Consider the following 23,195-nt stretch of genomic DNA (forward strand, 5'->3'; position numbering starts at 1 on the left):
TCTTTTAAAACTTGTACAATTCAATTTCTTCTATAAAATGAAAGGGTTAATTTCAATGGTTTCTAAAGTCCTTTTCTATTTTTTTATATACATTCTAATCTCTCAACCTTATGCTCAATTTGCCTTCAGTTTGTATCTCTGGGCATCAGTTTCTAGGCCATAGAACTAAGCAATAATTTAAGGAACTTTGGGGCTATAAACAGTAGCAACATCATTGTCATCATTAGCAGCAGTAGCAAAAGCAAAAACAACAGCAATAACAATCACAACAGCAACCAATAGCAACACTAACAGACAAACCAAATACTGGGCTTGGAGTTCAGTCAGGAGACCTATGTTTGAATCTTTGGTCCATCAAGTTTTAGCTTTGTTAGCTGAACTTTGTTCCTCCTCAGGTTATTCCCCTATAAAATTAGCATATTAGAACAATAAATATGATCCTAATCTTACAGGGTAATTTGGGGAGAAAGCTATCTGTTAAATCTTAAAGGACTATGGAAATATGAGGGATTTTTTTGTTTTTTGTTTTTGTTTGTTTTTAGGCAAATTGATAAATTGGTGATACAGGCCATATTCATGTTTAGCCTGGTCAGCAGAATTATCTACAAAGTAGGAATCCCATCTTCCCAGAGATGATGATAATATCTCAAATGGCTATGGCTTGATGCCAAAACTCAATCACTTGGAGAATAAGAAAATAATTCAAATTATACTCTCCATTCAAAAGCCAGTTATGGGGTTTATCACCAACACAATCTCTACTACTCATCCATTACAAATTATCTTTCCTACCTTTGTCTCTGAACTGTAATTATATATATGTGTGTGTGTGTGTGTGTGTGTGTGTATCTATATACACACATATATATACATACAAATATATATATATATATATATATTATATACACACACACATATATAGGGAATGAGAAAATTTAGAACTCAAAATAAAAAAATGATTGCTAAAATTATTTTACATATAATTTAGAAATATTAACAATAAGAAAAAAATAAATTATTTAAGTGCTAATTTTGACAGACACTATCTGTATGACTATAGATTTGATTTAAATGTTTAGTGTCTTCCATAATTCTCTGAAACTACAAATTACAGAGGAGTTCTAGATCTGAATCAGTGAAGGGTATTTTTTAGTGAAGAACTTATTGGCTAGATGCTTCATAAAAAAAGAGCTCCTTATATTTTATCTAGTTAAATTCCTAATGGTAAAAGATATTTAAAATACCTATTAGCTTTAAAAAGTATATTCTAGTGTGAAATTGGAATGAATTAATTAAAAAGGTAGGTTAATGAAATAGCACTGAAATGTAGCCCCAAGTGACATATTTTAAACAAAATGCTTACTTTAATCTGCCATTGTGATTAAACTATATAAATGTATTCATTTTGTTATAGCTTTTTTTTCCCCTTAAAAAAGATAAGATGAAAAAGGGATTTAAACTGTCATGGTAACACGGTGAGTGTTCTAAATAGCCTTATCAGTGTAATCTGTGAATTACTTAAGATTTTGCAGTAAAAATGATTTAATAGGATTTCCTACTATTCTGAATAAATAGTACATGTTAATTAAGGCTGTATTTTTGAGGTTTAATGTTAGGTACAGAATGTAAAGGCGTGCATCTCTTTGCAAAGTATTTAAGCCTAACCAAGTATAGTTTCAGAAATAAATTTGCATTTGTTATATAGAATACCTGTGGCTTTAGATTTCAAAGAATTTATTGAGTTTTCTGTGGTCCTTTAATTGAGTCCTTTTATTATTTTTAAACACTAAAAACAAAGCCTAGAAATAGATATCATGCTGGGCCAAAATGCCATCATTTCAGGTTCAAGTGAGAACTAGCCACGTTATCACAAGATTGCAAACAGATTAATAAGCAGTAGAGCAGTATGGACACCCCAAACAAGCTTTCAAAGCACTTACCATGCTGGGCCAAAATGTGACAATTACGGATTTTAAAAGTGTCTTGGCAGCAGTGAAACAGAATCATCAACATCTTGAAACTTAATAATTTTTTTTTAAAAAAATTAACCTTACAAAAATATAGAACATATTTTGAAGATAAATTGTTTGAAGTTTACTACCTTCCTTTACTATTGGAGAAATGTTTTATTTGTATTTGAGTATGTGTGATGATATTGTTATTCAAGTACTTTGCTTTGTCTCTGTCATTCTTTATGTGTGTGTTTTTGATCTTTGTCAGTCTTGTTTTCTCTGTCTCATTTCTATCTTTCTGTCTGCCTGTCTCTGTTTGCTGTTTGTCTCTGTTTCTGTGTGCTATTTCTGTTTTTCTATGTTTCTATTTGTTTCTCTATCTTTAAGTTCTGTCTCTTTCTGTCACTCATTCATTCTTTCTGTCTCTGTATGCTATTTCTCTCTGTTTCTAGCTTTCTGTCTCTGTGTGTGTATCTGTCTCTGTCTCTGTGTCTCTCCTTTTCTCTTTATCTCTGTCTCTCTCCCTTGTGACATTGTTTGTATTTCCCAGTGTTGAAACATTCAAGTGTTGAAACATATGGGGAACTCCTAAAATATACTATTTCATGGAGTTTACTTTAGGTTTGAAAAGGTTAAGTGACATCTTCAGCTAATTATGTATCACTGTCAAGATTTAAACCCAGGTGTTCTTGTTCACAATATAGATTTAGAGACATAAGAAATATTAGATAGATATGTAATCCAGCTACCTCATTTTATGGATGAGGAAACTCATCTATAAAGGATAAATGATTTATCCAAGACCATATATGTAGTGGGAGCAGTTTCTTCTCCAAAGGAAATATTCCTGTATTATAACATGCAGATTCTATTGGATGTGAATGTAAATTATATACTCATGGACACTTACATCTTTGCTACTTTTGAATATTCAAGGGGTGAAATTTGAAATAGTGTACAGATTTTGATTTATAAATATATGATTAAGTGTTTTTCATATTTATTGTCTTCATTGCATAGTGATGACTTAATTGACTGATACATTATTGCCTTTCAATTGTGAGACAAAGGTCTCACATTCTGAGACAAAAGTTTACCTTTCTTATTTTAAAGGTCTTCAATTATAGTTTACTTTATAGACTGATGAATAATCTTATGAGAATCTATTTTCTCTGCAAAAGAGATATGTAAGTAGGAATATTTGCACTTGTTTTAAACTCTAGGAAACATTTCTGGGGCAGATGGTTCAAACAGATTCAAATGAGGGGCACTATGCAAATAATTTGGCAAAGCAACAGGGTTATTGCTACAGGGGTTGCTGGGTAAATGAGGTAAGTTGGTGGGTGGGAAAATAGATGGAAGAGGAGTTCGTACCAGCAGCCTTCCACTAGTTTCTTATTTTAAATAATATTTATCCTATCTTATATTATTATCTTAAACAATACATATATATGTTGCAAAGTAGGTACTAAGTTTTATTGTTTGTATGCTGTTGAAATATTTAAAAATCATCAATGCATGTTTGATGCAACACTCTATACATTCAACTATTCAGAGGAAAAAGCGTTGATCATTCTACCCTGTTTATGATCATCATCCAGTATTCTTGCCCAACCTAAATAAAATGAAGAAACTTTTAAATATGAATATCTATCTCACATACTTCTAGCTATTGAACAAATAATTGTCAGGAATATATACAATTATAATTTATGTTGTAGATCACGTAAGATAATATGAAATCAATCCATATATTGTTTGCTTTTCTGTGTGTGTGTGTGTGTGTGTGTGTGTTTTGTTTTGTTTTGTTTTGTTTTTTAACAACTATCCTACATAAAGTGGTAGGACCAGCACTGGACTAGGATCAAAAAATTTTGGATGTTAGGTTTGTATCTGTCATTATCAACCATTAGTACCCTTTGGCAAATCTGGCTCCCTAGTATTATCATTTATGTAATGAGATAATTTTATGTGATTATCTCTTATTTTTTCTGAATCTAAAATTCTATGAATAGCTGTATCTACCTGTAAGCAAATAAATCCATATAGATGATGAGTTTAGTAAAGAGCAACTTCTCCCACAAATTAAGCATATTCTTTTTTATTTATTTATTTATTTAATAGCCTTTTATTTACAGGTTATATGTATGGGTAACTCTGCAGCATTGACAATTGCCAAACCTCTTGTTCCAATTTTTCCCCTCTTACCCCCTACCTCTTCCCCCAGATGGCAGGATGACCAGTAGAGGTTAAATATATTAAAATATAAATTAGATACACAATAAGTATACAAACCATTATTTTGCTGTACAAAAAGAATCAGACTCTGAAATATTGTACAATTAGCTTGTGAAGGAAATCAAAAATGCAGGTGAGCAAAAATATAGGGATTAGGACTTCAATGTAATGGTTTTTAGTCATCTCCCAGAGTTCTTTTGCTGGGCATAGCTGGTTTAGTTCATTGCTGCTCCGTTGGAAATGATTTGGTTGATCTCATTGCTGAGGATGGCCAGGTCCATCAGAACTGGTCATCATATAGTATTGTTGTTGAAGTATATAATGATCTCTTGGCTCTGCTCATTTCACTCAGCATTAGTTCGTGTAAGTCTCTCCAGGCCTTTCTGAAATCATCCCGTTGGTCATTTCTTACAGAACAATAATATTCCATAATATCCATATGCCGCAATTTATTCAGCCATTCTCCAACTGATGGGCATCCACTCAGTTTCCAGTTTCTAGCCACTACAAAGAGGACTGCCACAAACATTCGTGCACATACAGGTCCCTTTCCCTTCTTTATGATCTCTTTGGGATATAAGCCCAGTAGTAACACTGCTGGATCAAAGGGTACGCACAGTTTGATAACTTTTTGGGCATAGTTCCAAATTGCTCTCCAGAATGGTTGGATGTATTCACAGTTCTACTAACAATGTATTAGTGTCCCTGTTTTCCCACATCCCCTCCAACATTCCTAAGCATATTCTTAAAGGTTATATTTTCAAGAAGATGAGTGGGAAATAGTCTTCAAAAATGTATTTTATATTTAATCACTGTAAAGATGGTTCAGGAAACTGAGCTCTGGAGAAAAGCAAAGAATTTCAGTTAACATATTCTTAGTTCCCCAATTTTCCCACATCTTATTTTTATTCTCTGATAAATGAAACAGTAAATTCCCATGATCTTTGCCAATGAAGAGAATGAGGCTAGTAAATAACTTGGCCTCAGTAGTTCCAGCTTCAATATGGCTAAATTTGATCAAGTATGTACATTAAGTCCACTCCCAAGACAGTAAGTTTCCAGGCTCAATAAATCATTTAGTTGTTACAGGAAAAGGAAGTCAGAAACTGACCCAGATCAGAAACTGAGCTTCAGACTCTTGTGAGGGGCCATTGTATTCAGTCCAGTCAAAACATATCAAATAAAAGAAAATTGGAAAGATTCTAATTTTGTTCTTTGTTTCTCTATGCATTATCCAAGAAAATTGACCTTTGAAGATCTCTGGTTAAAATATTTTATCCTCTAAGTATTTCCACATCTTAGTTTCTTCCTTTGCTAAATGAGGTAAATGAGTATATCAATACTATTTTATGAAGTGAATAAAATAGTTCAATGTTAACAATATATAACACATATTTACTTTCCTATTTTATCACAAATATTTTAGTTGAAAAATAATATTATATATAAATTTATCAAATGTGTCTAATCATCTTCTCATAGAGCATGAAAGTTATATGCACTTCTTTGATTTATAGTTTTAAAGGTAAGAGTTGTGGAGGGAAAAAAAGTTTTAAAATTACAAAGAATAGAAAGTTTGTAGCATTCTAACCAATGATGTGTGAAAATCTGAATTATAGCTGTGGGCCAACATTTAAGCACTAGATCAAAGAGAAAAGCCTATATGAATTCAAGTGTCCTAATTTTTAACTACTTGATGTCTGTGTTAGTCCAATTAGGAACATACTTTGAAGCCTCACTAAAAATGAAGTTGAGCAAAACAGATAATTACTGTTTGAATTATAACATTATATACATTAAAAAGTCCATTTACAATTTTATGTATATGAGGTCTTAAGAAAGGGCTGCTCTAAGAAAAAAAAAGGTTAGGGAAAAATGAATCTTTTTTCTTTTTAATGTATTTGTTATTTAATTCCCCTAGTTACATGTAAAAATAATTTTTTGAATGTTGCTAAATACTGAATTGCTAATTCCCTTCTTTACTTATTACCTCCCATCATTGAGAAGGCAAGCAGTTCAATAAAGCTTATATATGCATAGTCATGTGAAACATTTCCATATTAATCATGTTGTCAACAAAACAAAACACTCAAGAAAAATAAAACAAAAACAAAAAACAAAACAAAACAAAAACAAACAAACAAAAAACAACAAAGTATGTTTCAGTCTTTATTCAGATACATTCAGTTCCCTCTCTGGGAATGGATAGCATTTTTCATCATAAATCCTTCAGAGTTGTCTTGGATCATTGTATTGCTGAGAATAGCTAAATCATTCGAAAATGGTCATCTTATATTGAACTTTGTATATAGAAAAGTGCATTTGTATAAACTCATAGAAGTCTTTACAGGTTTTTTTTTTTTTGGGGGGGGGGTTGAATTCAGCTGATCAGTTCTTATGAACAAAATAGTATTCCAACATAATCACATGCTACACCTTGGAACTGCAGCTCAGAATTGTGATGCAGATCTGAGTTTCTGCAAAGCAACAGAGTCCTATCTTAATCTCCTTCTTAACAGTTGTTCTACACCCTTACTATCTGTGGACTGAGAGTTCCAGAAGCAGCTGGTATAATGACTCCAAAGTCTGTTCTTCATTTTCTATGACTGGGTCTGTGTTGGCATAGTCTACATTGTATTGTGCTCCACTGTCACCCAGGTGAGAAATAGAAAATTATTTTGCTCCATTCTTTTTGGAGTTCTACTACTCCAGGAATTATTTGATGTCATTCTTTAATAGTTTTTGGAGGAATCTGCATGAGAGCTCAGGCAAATCACTGCCTTTTCTTGGCCATCTTGATGCAAAAAATAATACGCCTTTTTTTTTTGCTGATTTGTTTGTTTTGTGATGTCAATTTTTTGTAATCATTAAGGAGTTTTTTTTTTAATTTTATAATAAAAAATAATCAAATGTTTATGAGCAGAGAATAAATAAAATAGGAGAACAGATGATCTCTAAACAAAACATATATTATATGTGTATATATTATATTTTTTCTCTTGCTAATACTTCTGAATATATCTTCTGTATGCATAAATTTTCAGTAATAAAAATTTCAGCAAAACTTTTTAGATGAATTCTCGCTAAATAAAGTTTTGTACTATAAAAGTAAGAATATAACCAATGCTCTGTCCTATTAACTATATTTTCTCTTTTGACATCATCACATATATCTTTTATATTTATCTACTATACATCCAAATTCAGGTCCAGACATTTTGCAACCTCACTTTTTATTCAAGTATAGAAACTAAAGAATGAATTTTTGTCCAAGACTTTTCTTAAAAAACAATGACAGGAAATTCCCTATAGGACAACTCTACTGGGATGTTCCAACAAACTACCATGCAAGCCTCTAGAACAAAGGAAAAAGAAGAGGAATCTCTATTCCATGGTATAGACCTTCAATTATGTAAAATTACAATGTTTTCATAAGTCTTTTCCCAGTTAACATCAACAATTCTTCTACCTAATCTTCATTTAGCATAATCTTAAAACTCACCCCCCCACACACAAGTAAATATATTTATGTTTGATACACATTGCTTTGTGAATCATGTTGGGAGAGAAAAATCAGAGGAAAGGAGAAAAATCATGAGGGATATTAAAAAAAAAAAAAAATAAAACAGTAAAAAGAAGTGAACATAGCATGTTTTGATTTACATCCAGTCTCTATATTTCTTTTTCTAGATGCAGATGGCATTTTCTGTCCAGAGATCATTGGGATTGCTTTGGCTCATTGAACCATAGAGAAGAACCAAGTCTTGCATAGCTGTGTCTTCTTGCTGTTATTGTACACAATGTATTCTTGGTTCCGCTTGTTTTGTTCAGCATAGTTCATGTAAACAAGGATATTCCATTGTCTTCATATACCACAAGTTGTTCAGCCATTTCTCAATTTATGGGCATCTACTCATTTTCCAATTCTTTGCTACCACAAAAAGAACTGCCACAAACAATTTTGCACATGTGGATCCTTTTTCCTCCTTTAAGATTTCTTTGTGATATAAACCCACTAATGGCATTACTAGATAAAAGGGTATGCATAGTTTTATAATCACAATTCCATCAACAATGCGTTAATGTCCCAGTTTTAACACATCCCTTCCAACATTTACTGTTATCTTTTTCTTGCCCATCTGAGGTATGAGGTAGTCCTTCAGAGTTGTTTTAATTTGCATTTCTCTAATCAATAATGATTTAGAGCACGTTTTCATATAATTGTAGATGGCTTTAAATCAACATTTGCAAATTGTCTATTCATATCCTCTGACCATTTGTCAACTGGGGAATGGCTTGTATTCTCATAAGTTTTACAGTTATTTATATATTTTAGAAATGAGACCTTTATCAAACACTGGCTGTGAAGATTCTTTTTCATCTTTATAATTTCCTTTTAATCTTGTTTCTGTTGTTTTTGTTTGTGCAAAATCTTTTTAATTTAATGTAATCAACATTGAATAACTTTCATCTTCCTGGTAAATTTACTCTAAATGCTTCACTTTTGTTGACCCCACCTTCTTTCCCTACTCCTGCCCTTTAATTTACAAAGCTACACACAGAACATAATACTTCATCTACGTATTTTGCCTAGTAAACATTATAAAGGTACCATAAGTTCCCTAATTTTAGACAGTCTGTCCCTTATAATGCTCTTATTTCAATGTATTTACTTCCTTCCTCATCAAGAAAATTATCCATATTCAAGTTGAAATCCACCTAAATATCCATGTATTCTTTCCAAATAAATAGATGTTTGGTGATCTCTCTCCAACCTTGTACTTGTGATGTTGATATTTTCCTTTTAATTCATTTATTTAAAACTAAATATAAAATACATTAAAAAACAAAATAGAAAAAGAAAGGGAAAATAAAAATAAAACATTGTCATGTATTCTGCAGAACATCAGGAATGATTCAACATATGTGGCAATATATTTCCATTGCAAGAAAGCATAAATTATAATAAAAGAATTTGCATTTATGATTGTCCATCTTTTCTTTCATTCCTTATAAATTATTATTTTATTCTCTGTTGTGCACTAATGTTAAAATTTTCTATCTACTCATTTAAATTTTATCTTAATAAAATAGGTCAAATTTCAAGACAATTAAGATCTTCTTAGATCCAAGATGTTGCAGTCAATAATGATGGTTCTTTTCTTCATAGAATCTAGAGGAATATACTCTTTTTTTTTTTTTTTTAATAAAGTCATTCATATTGTGGAGATATTTAATATGCCATGTGTTTCCTGGTCAGTAGATACAATATTTGAACATTGTCTCTTGTATCATCAGACTATGATGAATCCAAAATTATCTCATGATAGTCTGCTGTGAATGATGTTCATTCCTTAAATTGAGCTTCATTCAGTTGGAAAATGCCGATCAGCACTGTGTTTTGTGACACACAGTAATTACAAAGTTAATTTTGCAAATCTCATAAGCTTAGCATTTAAAGATTTATTTGAATTCTTTAAATGGTATGCCTAATAATGTTTCAAGCATTTTGAACAACTTTATTAAACTCAAGTAAATTATTTCAAAGCTAAAAATGACTGATTTTTTTTTTTCAAAATAACATCTATTTTTGTCATCCTGAATTTTAAAAAGGATTAAATAAGAGTTTAAATTCAAGGGGATAATGGAAAAACAAAAAAACAGACCTGAGCTTTAAAAAAAAAAAGTCTTTGTAAGAGAAGAGGAAGAAGGGATCAATCTTAAAAAATCAAATTTGTTTATAAATATCAAGTGAAAACTTCTGTTAAGTCTTTGTAGTAGAATTGTATTGGAAGAAAAAAACAAAAACAAAAATATGATGAATTATAGAACTGATAAATGCCTTGAGATGGGCAAACAACCTAATTTTTTAAGTAAAGATATAAAATTAAAAATTCCTCATGATAAATTTAATTTCAGGAAAAAAATAATACATTCTAGCATATGTTCTTTCATGTGGCAAAATGTTTTAATTGTATTTTATTTTTCCCAATTATATATGAAGACAATTTTTAGTATTCATTTTAATGAGATTTTTAATTCCAAATTTTTCTCCCTATCTCCCTTCCATTCTTCCATAAATAGAGGGCTTTTTGATATAGATTATACATGTGATATCGTGCAAAAATATTTCCTTATTAATCACAGTTGTGTGAGAAGCATCAAAAGAGAAAAAAAGACATGCAATCAAAAAAATAAGATAAGTGAAAAATAGTTATATTTCAATTAGCATTCAAAGTACATTAGTCCTTTAGGTGTTTATGAATAACCTTTTCCTTTGTGTGTCATTAAAATTTCCCTGGATCATTGTGTTGCTAAGAAGAGCTGAATCAATCAAAGAAAGTCATCACAAAATGTTGTGACACTGTACACAATATTTTGCTGGTTCACTCATTTCACTTTGCAGCAGTTTGCATAAGTTTTTCCAGGTTTTTCTGAAATTTTTCTGTTCATCATCTCCTATTGAATAGTAAGGTTTCATGACATTCTTATATCATAACTTGTTCACCCCTTCTCCAGTTGATGGATAGCCTATTCATTTCCAATATTTTGTCACTATGAAAAGGGCAGTTGTGAATAATTTTTTTTTAACATTTAGTTGATGTTTTCTTTTTATAATTTCTTTGGTATATAGACCTAAGAGTTGCAATAGTACTGAGATAAAGTCTACACAGGGTTTGGTTGTCCCTGGGCATAATTTCAAATTGCTCTCCAAAATGCTTAAATCAGTTCACAAATTCATGAATAGTGCCTTAATGTCTCAATTTCCCCACATAGTCTTCAAAAGTTATCATTTTTGTTTTTTGTCATATTAGCCAACATGTAAGATAGTATTTCAGAGGTATTTTAATTTAGATTTCTCTAATAAAAATTATTTAGAGTACTTCTTTATATACCTATATATACTTTTGAGTTGTTCATCTGAAAATTATTTGTTTGTAACCTGTCATCATTTCTCAGTGGTTAAATGACTCCTTGTATTCTTATACATTTGAATCATTTCTCTAAATATTTGAGAAAATGCCATGTATGCCTGGTCAGAGATATATTATTAAGATCCCCTCCCCAACTTTTAATTTTTCTTCCAATATTAGGTTCTGTTTGTTTTGTTTCATTTTTTGCTTTTTGTTATTTTATCTGAGATCATAATTGATTAAGCTGTTTCTTTTTCCTTTTTGTTTCACTGAAACTGAAGCATAATAGATTCTTCTCCAGCCCCTAACATTTACTATACGTGTGTTGTTCATTACTTTAAGTGTGTTTATTAGAAACAATATTACTGAATTCTGCTTCATTTTTTTTTTTTTTTGGAGTGTTCTTTCCATTCACATTCACATTTATGATTGTTAACTATGTTCCAACCTATTTTTCCTCCTTTCTATCCTATGTCTCCATTCAACTTTTCCCTCCTCACCAGTTTTTCCTTTTCTCCCCAATCTGTCCTCCCTTCTGTCAGTTCTCATTTTGCCTCTTTACTAAATTTCCTCCCAGACTGCATTCCTGTCTAGAAAGATAGTTCTATATCCAATTTATTATGTATGTTATTGGTCTTTGAACCAATATTGGTTAGAGCAAGGTACAAACAATGGGTTATCGTCCATTCTGCTATGTTTTCCTCCATTGTAATGAGTTTTTGGTATCTCTTCATGTGAAATAATTTATCTCATTCTACCTCTCCCTTCCTTCTTTACCCAGAATACTCCTCTTTCTCATCTTAATTACTTTTTATGTCATTCCCTTAAATTCACATTATATTCATACCCTCTGTGGATAGATATTCATTATAAGTGGCACTATTATTGATATATCTATTTTTTAATTACAAGCATTATTTATCCATGTATGGAGCTCTTTTGATTTCCTTTTCTTTTTCTTTATACTTCTCTTGGATTTTGACTTTGGAGGTCAAATTTTTGGTTTAGTCTTCTCTTTATGAAAGCTTCAAATGTTTTTTTTTTCATTGATTGACCATTTTCACAAAGGATATGGATGGGTAATTTTTTTTTCCAACATTGACCCCTTTATAACTTCCTGCGACAAATTTTCCTCTTCTTCTTCCCATCCCCTTCTTCCACAACTTATGATCTTTTAGTGTTGCAACTGATAAATCCTGTGTAATCCAAATTGTGATTCCTTAATATCTGTTTCTTTCTGGCTGCTCACAATATTTTTCCTTCATCTGATAGTTATGAAATTTGACTGTAATATTCGTTAGGATTTTTATTTTGGGAACTCTTTCCTGTGGCAATCAGTAGATTCTTTCAGTATCTATTTTGCTTTCTGTTTCCAGGATGCCAGGGCAATTTTCCTTCATAATTTCTTAAAAGATGCTATCCAGGTGCTCCTTTTGATTTTGGTTTCCAGGTAGTCCATGAGTTCTAATATTATCTCTCCTGGAACTATTTTTCCAGGCAGTTGCTTATCCCAAGAAGTATTTTACATTTTCTTCTTTTTTGCTCATTCTTTTGAATTTGATTGTTTTTAATGTTTCATAGACTCATTAACTTCTACTTGCCTAATTTTAACTTTTAAGTGATTGTTTTTCTCAGTTACCTTTTGGATTTTTTTTCTATTTAGTCTATTCTACTTTTTTTTAAAATAAAGGTTTTTTTATTTTTCTAAGCTATTGATTATTTTTTCATATATATATATATACATATATATGTATGGGAATATATATGTATATTATATTCTTTATATATAATATACATATATATGTTGGTTTTTTTTTATTTGAAGCAATTCCAATAGACTTCTGGCAGAAATGCCATCTGCATTCAGAAAAAGAATGAGACTGAATGCAAATCAACATATGTAAAGTTCACTACTTTTTTCTTTTTTAAATCTCCCTCATGTTTTTTTTTTTTTTTTTTTTTGCTTTTGCTCTATTTTTCTCTCCCAACAAGGTTCATAAAGTAATGTGTATTAAAAATAAATTTACTAGTATCAGAAAGAAAAAAAATGCATCAATGTCATTTCTTTGCTGTTTTTTTTCACTTTTTCCATATGATTTTAAGCTTCTTTTTTATTTCTTCCATGAATTCTTTCTGATTTTGATATCATTTCCCTTTTTGTGTGTGTGTGTATGTGTGTGTGTGTGTGTGTGTGTTTGTGTGTGTGTGTGTGATCAGATTCTCTTACTGTTGTTACTGTTGTTGGCTTGGTTTCTTGTGGTTATTCTTGTTTAGTTGGTTCGGCTTCTTCAGTAGAAAAGAGACTGTCTTGGAATTCTTATGTCAGGGGATATAGACTCTAGCTGTTTACCTCATTCAACTTTGATGTTACCTTGAGCTTCACAGCAAACCATTGTATCTAGTACTGTAGTGAAGTGTTGGAATGAGGAATGGTTGGTGGTCTTGGCGGGCCCTGGCTATTGATGTGGTACCAAGCCAGGTTTCTAGTGCTGGTATATGATATATGCTTAGGCCAGTGGGTGTTTCTGTGTTTCCTTGGTTATAGATTGAAGCATATGGCGCTCTGGCTGATAGAGGTTACTTATTTGCCTGGGACATGGTAAAGCAAGTGTTGATTCTCAGAGATGCATTCCATCCGTTTCACTAGATATATTGAGGTTCACAAGGGACCCTCATTTTGACATTTTTCTATTCCACGTCATTGGGTCTCAGGAATTCCTGCTGGTTTGCTGAGGTAGGACTTGCTACTGACTTGCTAGGATGCTTCCTGTTCTAGACTATTCCTTTTATGTGAGTGAGACAAATCTTTTGCCCATCTTCCAAATTTCTTTGAATGTTTCATTCAGTCTTTTTGCGGGTTCTGCTGTTCCATGATTTGTTTTGAGGGTGCTATTTTATGATTTTTTGAATTGAATATTAGAGAGTAATGGAAATTTACTACTTATTCTGCCATTTTGAGCCCTGAAAGTCACTGTTAAGAATCACTCTTTATGATACTTCTTCTTCATCTCTTTTTAAGAACCAGTAGACCATATGATTATACATTTTATACAAGAAAACACTAGCAATACATAGAATTGAATTTTGATTGGATTTATTACTGAACCCATTCACAGTTTGTTGTTGTTTTTGTTTGTTTCTTAGTTTAGTTAAACTTTTGAGAAGTATTCTTCAGTTATAGATATAGCCCTTGATCTGGACTCCATAAAAATTGGATTCAGATTCAATTTTATGGTATTTACTTCTTATATAACCACAGGTAATTGCTTAATCTCTGTCAGTGTAAAGCAAGTTTCCAAGGTTGATGTTTTAGATGTATTTTAATGGGTATTCATATTGATGAAATCATATGTTTGTGATAAAAATCCATTTGTTCTGATCCTCTGATCTAATAATACATCCTATCATTGTGAATTCATTGTTACATAGTCTACATTTTCATATCACTTGTTATTTTTGTAATTAGCTCTTTTTGGTAATTCTGCCAATTAAAAAGTAAAATATGGTAGAACACTCACTTTGAAATTCAGGAAAGCTGGGTTAAAATCCTGCCTCAGACAATTACAAGGTGACCTTTCCTCAATGAATTGGTGTCTTGAGACATTTCCTTAAGGTCAAAAGATAAAAGGGGGGTAATCAGACCTATAAAATGTCCTTCACACCTTGGTGGTGACTTTCAAATAGTATAATATATGCAAAGCTCTTCATGAAATAAAAAGTTTCATATAAATATAAGTAATTGTTTCTTTTAATTCTATAAGTATTGTATTATAGTAGAAAAAATTCTGACATAAATCAAGAAAGAAGATGATTTTAATCTTACTTTTGACACTTGCTATGGCATGTTACATAATTGGTATGAATACTTAATAAGATTAATGGGTGCTAATACAGCATTTTAAAGTTTATAAAGAGATGTACAAATATTATCTCATTTTATTTTCACAACAATCTTAGAAGGTAAGTGCTATTATAATTCCTATTTTACAGATGAAGACACTGAGTCACATAAAGGTTAAGACACTTTTCCATATAACAATTTCTGAGCCCAGCTTTAAACCAGGTCTTCCAGATTCCAGGTTCTTTTCTCAATCTGCTGTTTTACTTAGCTGAATACTTAGTTTTTCTAACATAAACGCTGAATAATGACAGTTTCATTATGATTGTTTTCAGACTCAAGTGAGTTAATGTAGATTCTGTATAAATTTGAAGCTCTATATAAATGTCAATTATTATTACTTCTAATAGGAAACAATGAATAAAGTAATTTGTTAGCAGAAAGGATGCAAGGGCAAAATCATTGGTCATTAGGAGCAATGAACTGTCAACCCTGCCAACGATCAAGGTCAAAGAGGAAATGAGAGCACTTGAATCTATGAAGCAGCATGAAATGACCATAGTGTTGGAATTATCATGCATAAATATGACAAGAATAAGTTCAGATAATGGATTCTTGAGTTGATAAGACCCATGAATGAGTAATTATTAATATTTCATTTGCATATTTCTATCATTCTTCAGGTTTAAGGGCATTTTGTGCTTGAGAGCCATGTTGAATTATGAAATGATTTTTAGTATTAAAAAGATGGCTCTTTTTTGTGGTGGTCTCTTCTTTTCTAGAATATGATCCTTCTCTGGGAGCAAGTTTCTTAGGGATATTCCTGGAAGCAGCCTTGGTTTCAATTCCAAGCAATAATCACCTCAAATACAGTCAGGGATTAAAGTATAGTCTTTTATTGTCTCTTCCAAAATAACCCAGTTAGCTTTCTTTGGTTCTGAGAACTTTCGTTGTTAGTCTTTTGCCTCTGCCAGCTTCTGCCTCTAGCTCAACTCCTACTCCTGGCAATCTTCCAAACTGACTCCACTGACTCAGCTCCTTTTTATGCTCTTTTAGAGGTGTAAACTCAAAGGTTGACTCCTCCTCCAAGAGTGGGATTATGGGAGGTGTAAACTCATGAATCTCATACTACTGAATACTGAAATCTCCCAACTTGTGAACTCTAATGTGTGAGCTAATGTGTGAACTCTCAAAGGTGTAAACACAAGTATTATTTCTATCAATTCCAATGAATTATCACCTTGTTTCAAGTTCTGGCTAATAACACTTTTTTACATTGAAAGTCTTGAGTCATTAAAATCACTATAATTTTTCCATTACAATCTGAAGCATTCTTTTCCTAATGAATTCTCTCTCCTTTTGCTGTCCATTTTTAGTGTTTGTCTAAGACATATGTATCTAGGTTATCCAAAGACAAAGAGAGCAATGTATTGTGCATGCAAATAGATTCCAATATATGTATACATAACCAATGTGATATTTTATTTTGCTTAACTGGACTTCCTAGTTACAAGGCAGATTCAGTTGGAACAAGACCATTTTTTTTTAAACTGAGAACAATAATAAATCAATAATTTTTTTAAAATAAATTGATATAACTGGAAAATAAAGTACTAAAGAAGGTGTTTTTTTTTTTTTTTTTACTTATAAGTTTTTATGATTGGGTCAAAGAAGTAAAAAGTATTTTGATATGTGAGGGAAAATGTCATTTAATATAGACCAATGTTAATGAAGTGTTAGTATTAAAAGGCAATGGATTCTAATTCTTTTCATATTAAGGAATAAATGCATATCCAGTAGAATTATTTCTATCATATAGTATGTGTTCATCACTCATTCTTACCTATGAGGTGCTAACAAATATATATGTAATCCTTTTCAACTACTATTTTCTATTCTTACCATGTTAATATGTGCACATTTCATAGACATGTACCTGCATATAAACATATGCAAATATATGCAAATGCATATATGTAGTTTGAATAGATTGCAGTATTTTCTATGGACTCAACCTTTATCTCTTTTAGCTTAGATATGTGCTCTAGCTCTTTGCTAAAGTATTCACATGGCCTAATAACATCTGATTTATTCTTAAGTCCAAGTGACTGGAGTTATGCTGGCTGAGCTAGAAAGAATGTCTTCCTCAAAGTTAGAAGAATGATAGGGAGGCTCTCTTTTTCTTTCATGAATGTTATCCCTGTTCTTCCACATGTATCTAAATTGAAACCAAATAATTCTTCTCTGTTATTACTATTAGTGATTAACAATGATTAAGGTTCATCATAGAAATCATTAGTAAGAAAATGGGAAATGAATATCATAGGTAGCTGGCTTCTAAGCCAAAGGTCTTTAAAATTTTAAGGCTTAGTTTTGTATCCCCAAGCAACATATTTTTCATAGTACAATGTGGAAGCTTTTCTCTGCAGGAAGAGTATCCCATAGTTTGTAGCAGTAGCAAGTTAAGATTTTTAATTAGGAAATTCATCATTTTTCACAGTGAAAAACTTTTAGGAGGAAAATGAGGATCCTTTTTTTAGTAATCATTTACTTTAGGGAGGGAAATAGATGAAGTGAGAAAAATGATTTTCCTAGTCATGAGAAAAAAAAGTATAATTTACTTCATGACTTTTCCTGGAGCTGAAATTTATTTTTATTTTCTTTTTCTTTTTTTTTCTTTTTTTTCTTTTTTTTCTTTTTTCTTTTTTTTAAGTACAGATATATGCATTAATGTATAATAACATGCATAGCTAACTCATGCCTGTTCTCTCTGGGAGATATGAAGAGATAGTTGGACTTATAGCAGATTGCCTTTCTATTTGCATTCAGTCACAAATAGAACCTCAGCAAAAAAGCTAAGAGGAAACAACTATTTCAGACTTTTTGGAAGACTATTATGCAAGATATATTATATGTCCTCAAACTTCCATCAGGAAGTTATGAAAGCAAAAACAGAAGAGATTTAAGTTGCATACCCTAACTATGAATTACAAAGTACAAATATAATTCCTTGGGTGTGAATATGGAAGAAGGGGGCAGATAGATGAGTAGGGTGGAACTGGCTTCAATAAGTCAATTAGTGATTGGATCTTATCAATTTCTACAGAACAGCTTTAATCATGAAATTCACATTAAATTTAAAAAGATTTTATGCATTTAAGTTAGACTTTAAATAAAGATAAGGTAAATCAAGACAGCTTGAAGGGTTCATTTGCCTTCATTTAAGATGTTCAAAGTAATATATCACTGGATTATCAACAAGCAACTACACTTTCAAATGACTTGAAAGGGGGGGTAAGGGGATACAGCAAAAATATTAAATTGTACATGGGAAATCAAATTTTAAAGTGAAAAAAATAAATTATTTCCACATAAAAGATTTAGGCTTAGTCATTTACAAATTGACTATTATGACTAGGAATGTTCCTAATGTCATAATAACTATTTTACAAGAATTCTGTAGAATTAAAATTATAAGGAGGAAAAAAGAGAAACTAGCTTTTCTATTTGGATATTAGATAAATAAAGTCATTGATTCTAGCTAGCCTTCATGTTGTTAATTGTGATAGCTAAAGACATTCCCCTCCCCTCCTCTCTCCCTTCTCCTCCCTTCCCCTCTTTTCTCTTCTCCTCTCCTTCTCTCCTCTCTTCTCTTCCCTCCTCCTCTCCTCTTTTCCCCTCTCCTCTCCTCTACTTTCCTGTCCTTTCCTTCCTTCTTTCCTTCCTTCCTTTCTTCCTTCCCTTCTTCCTTCCTTCCTTCTTTCTTTCCTTCCTTCCTTCCTTCCTTCCTTCCTTCCTTCCTTCCTTCCTTCCTTCCTTCCTTCCTTCCTTCTTTCCTTCCTTCCTTCTTTCTCTCTCTCCTTCCTTCTTTCCTTTATCCCTTCTTTTCATGCTTCCTTCCTTTCATACTTCTTTCCTTCAGACTTCCATCCTTCCTTCCATGTCTTTCTCTGTGTTTCTGTCTCTCTCTGTGTGTCTCTCTGTTTCTCACAACAGGTTGAGTTTGAGAAATTTCTACAATATCCACCTAGAAAAGCAAATAAGTATTTAATGAAATGTGATTGGGCTTCTGGGGACACACTGGGGTTGATCTAATTAAAAATCATTTCAAAAGAGAATCAAAGATATATAGGAGCCAGTTTGGACCAGGAAAGATGAGTGTTAAGTTTTTAGTGTGAACATTTATGTTTTGGAAATAGGCAGAGTCCTATAAATCCAAACTTGATTTATTCTTTTGTTGATTATCTCAATTTAATAAAATGATGCAAACAATGTTAACATGATAGATTAAATTTAAAACTGTTTCATGTGTACATTTTCCTCCCAAGAACTGTTTAATAATTATTCACTTGTAGTGTATGTAGTAACTGTGATAGGCAAAGATGGTCTGGATCAAGAAAGACCTTTTGCTGGAGATCATTCCTGAACTGTTCTTTGAAAACAATTACGGATGGTTCAAAAGAAAACTGAGGTTAGAGAGAGAGTTACATACATGGGAAGTCCCCCTAACTCCTGCAAAAGCAGAAAGGGGAGAGATGGAATATCTTCTGGGAGAGTTTGACAGAAATAGAAAATGAATGAAGGGCAGCAATAAGACATAAATCTGAAAAGGTAATTAGAAATCACACTGTGGAAGGCTTTAAATGACAAACCAGGTAGCTTGTATTTTATCTCAAGGTAATCAGGACAGTTTTTTGTTTTACACTTGAATTCTATTATGGAGAAAAAAATAAAAAATAAAATTTAGAAGTCTTCTTAAATTATTGTATGGCATTGGTTTAACTTATCAAATTAAATAATATTGAATCTTTCAAATGTGTTAACAAATTCAGGGATTTATGAATAAAATCAGCTGAGGGAATGAAACTCAGTCTTACATCATTTTCAGATCATCCTACAAATCTTTACTGATGACACAGAAGTAGTGAAGTGTTACAATGGACATTGTGCTAGAGCTGAAGACCTGGGCTTAAATTTGGCTTTACACATTTATTATGTGTGATTTAGAAAAAGTAACTTACTTGTTACCTGGTCCAATTTTATTTATTTGTAAAATAGGAACTATTAACAACTAATCCCTACAACTGTTTCTTTTTTTTTTTCATAATTACAACTTTTTATTGACAGAACCCATGCCTGGGTAATTTTTTACATTATCCCTTATACTCACTTCTGTTCTGACTTTTCCCCTCCCTCTCTCTACCCCCTCCCCCTGATGGCAAGCAGTCCTACACATGTTAAATGTGGCATAGTATATCCTAGATACAATATAGTTGTGCAGAATCGAACAGGTCTCTTGTTGCACAGGAAGAATTGGTTTCAGAAGATAAAAATAACCTGGGAAGAAAAACAAAAATGCAAAAAGTACATTCCTTTCCCAGTGTTCTTTCTTTGGGTATAGCTGCTTCTATACATCATTCATCATTTGAAATTGAGTTAGATCTCTTTGTCAAAGAAATCCACTTCCATCAGAATACATCTTCAGACAGTATCGTTGTTGAAGTATATAATGATCTCTTGGTTCTGCTCATTTCACTTAGCATCAGTTCATATAAGTTTCTCCAAGCCTCTCTGTATTCATCCTGCTGGTCATTTCTTACATAACAATAATATTCCGTAACATTCATACACCACAATTTACCTAACCATTATCCAATTGATGGGCATCCATTCATTTTCCAGTTTCTAGCCACTACAAACAGAGTTTCCACAAACATTTTGGCACATACAGGTCCCTTTTCCCTTCTGTAGTATCTCTTTGGGGTATAACCCCAGTAGTAGCACTGCTGGATCAAAAGGTATGCACAGTTTAATGACTTTTTGTGCATAGTTCCAAATTGCTCTCCAGAATGGTTGTATGTATTCACAGTTCCACCCACAGTGTATTAGAGTCTCTGTTTTTCCACATCCCCTCCAGCATTCTGTATTATCTTTCCCTGTCATTCTAGCCAATCTGACAGGTGCCTACAACTGTTTCAAAATAAAATAAGATAATATTTACAATGTTATTTTTAAACATTAAAGCACTATAAATGACACCATTCTTATTTTTGTTATTAAAAAATTAACTCAAATGACTCAACATCTTAGTCATAAGTCATAAAAGTTAAGAAATCAGAATGAATAGAAAAGCAACCAACAAAGGGGGGAAAAAGATTTCCCTTTCCTTGTGGCCCCTTTTTCCTCCCTCGCCCATACCACTTTTAATATATAAGACAAGAGAGAAGTCATGGAATGAGAGGGCAAAAGAGAAGCTATGATATTCCCCTTGGAAATCTTAGGAATCATCAGACAGAAAGAAACTCATTACATTAAAATAATAATTAAAAGTAATACTACTGAAAATCAGATTGGGTTTTTTCTGAAACTGCTTGAAACTAGAATGCTGAAGGGGAAAAAAGCAATCTAATTTAGATATTGTCATTTTCTTTGTTGCTTTAAACAGATCAATTATTTCATGCCAAATTATGAGAAGACTACTTGGACCTCAAGTGGGGAATTGGGAAAACAGTACATAAATCAATTAGGAACTGAACTGGGATTTGGTAGGGAACAGGCTAAAAAAAAAATTTCACATTATCTATGTTAAATAAATCAATTTTAATCTTTGTCATTGTGGTGTTATTTTTCTATTAAAAACCTATTGATATTTCTACAAAAAGCATTATATAAAATGTATAATCTGTTGTTGTTCTAATTAGTTTTTGTTTGTATAATTGTTTAAGTACACAGGAGAGGAAGAAACTTAGAATTGGAAGTGGGTAAGACACCATGTATCTTCTACCTCCTGCTTCTTCTAGTTGAGATAAAATATTTTATTCCAATATGGGAAAAAGATACAAGTAAAATGACTTCCAATGTCCTTTGTTCAGATGAAAGGAATCACTTAAAGAGAACACCCTTGAGAGACAAAACTAGATTTTCTTTGAAGCTAGATTATGTATGTAAATATCTCATTGTCAAGGGATTTGGGGAAGGGACTTAAAACTAAATTCTCAATATGATTTTTTTTGTTCCCCAAGGAAAAATTCACTATTCCAAGAAGTATCCCCAGCAATTTCTTGTCAATTTGTGGAGTGGACAGAGAAAGCTCCTGTTACATCACCCTGCCCCCCCGCTCAAATCTATTTATTATAATAGTCTCTGGACTGAAGATCTATTTGATATTAACGTAATAAGAACAGATACTGTATTTGACCTTAGCCAAAAGGCCCAGGAAGTGATCTTTAACTTTCATTTGAAGAATGTTATAAAGATTTTCTATCTAGAAGTGACTAAAAATAGTGTTGGCAGGAGCAGAGCCAAATGGCAGAGGGTAGACAAGTCTGTCTTAGCTTTTTCCTGGTATTCTTCACATCAACACCAGATCAAGATTTTGAACAGGTTTTAGAGTGTCAGAACCCAAAAAATTTGGAGTATAATAGATTTCAGCAGTAGATATTTTGAAAGAACTTCAGGAAAGATCTCAATCAAGCAGGAACATGATTGCAGCTCAGTGAAGGTGCAGCACAATGTAAAAATAGCCAGGATGGAAAGGCTTCCATGCTAGGGTAATCTAGTGGGAGATTCGTAGCCAAATATAGTAGTGTTTGTCAATCTGTCTTAGTTCAGAAGCCAGTGGATCATCATTCTAGCTATGAGAACTCCAATACAGTGACAGGAGGCAAACAGTGAGCCCCTGAATCCCAGTATAAAAATCAGGACTTGGCCACACACGCCTTACAGGGGAAGGAAGCTGGTAGCACTGGTCCCAGGGCAGCATGAAACTACTCTCACCTGTAGAGGAAGTTTGGAACAATCTCCCCTTTGCCCTAAGAACAAACCTTGGCATTTAAAAATGAGCAAAGAAGCAAAAAAAAATCTCTGAGCATAGAAGAATTGAAAAAAGGTCTCAAAAGAGTTAGAAGAAAAATGGAGAAAGAAAATGAGAGCTTGGGAAGAGGAAACACACCTTAAAAATCATTTTGGTGATATGGAAAAAGAAAAACAGCTCCTTGAAATACAGAATTTGTGAAATGGAAAAAAATTTCAATGAACAAAACAACTCATTTAAAAGTTTAATTGGCCAAATGTAAAAGGAAATAAAAAAGCTAACTGAAAAAAATAACTCACTAAAAATTAGAATTGGACAAATGGGAGTTAATGACTCAGCGAGACAGCAAAAATCAAACAAAATCCAAAAAAGAAAAAAAAGAAAGAAAAAAAATGTAAAATACCTCATTGGAAAGAAAAAGAAAAAGAAAAAAAAAGTTA

The 23,195-nt window shown here is 32.1% G+C and overlaps 1 pseudogene; it reads right to left on the reverse strand.

The window, feature by feature from the left end:
* Positions 1-21,964: 21,964 nt before the first annotated feature.
* On the reverse strand, positions 21,965-22,166 carry LOC111721355 (annotated as a pseudogene).
* Between the last annotated feature and the right edge of the window lie 1,029 nt (positions 22,167-23,195).

This window comes from Sarcophilus harrisii, chromosome 6, assembly GCF_902635505.1.
Source record: "Sarcophilus harrisii chromosome 6, mSarHar1.11, whole genome shotgun sequence".
Classification (NCBI taxonomy): domain Eukaryota; kingdom Metazoa; phylum Chordata; class Mammalia; order Dasyuromorphia; family Dasyuridae; genus Sarcophilus; species Sarcophilus harrisii.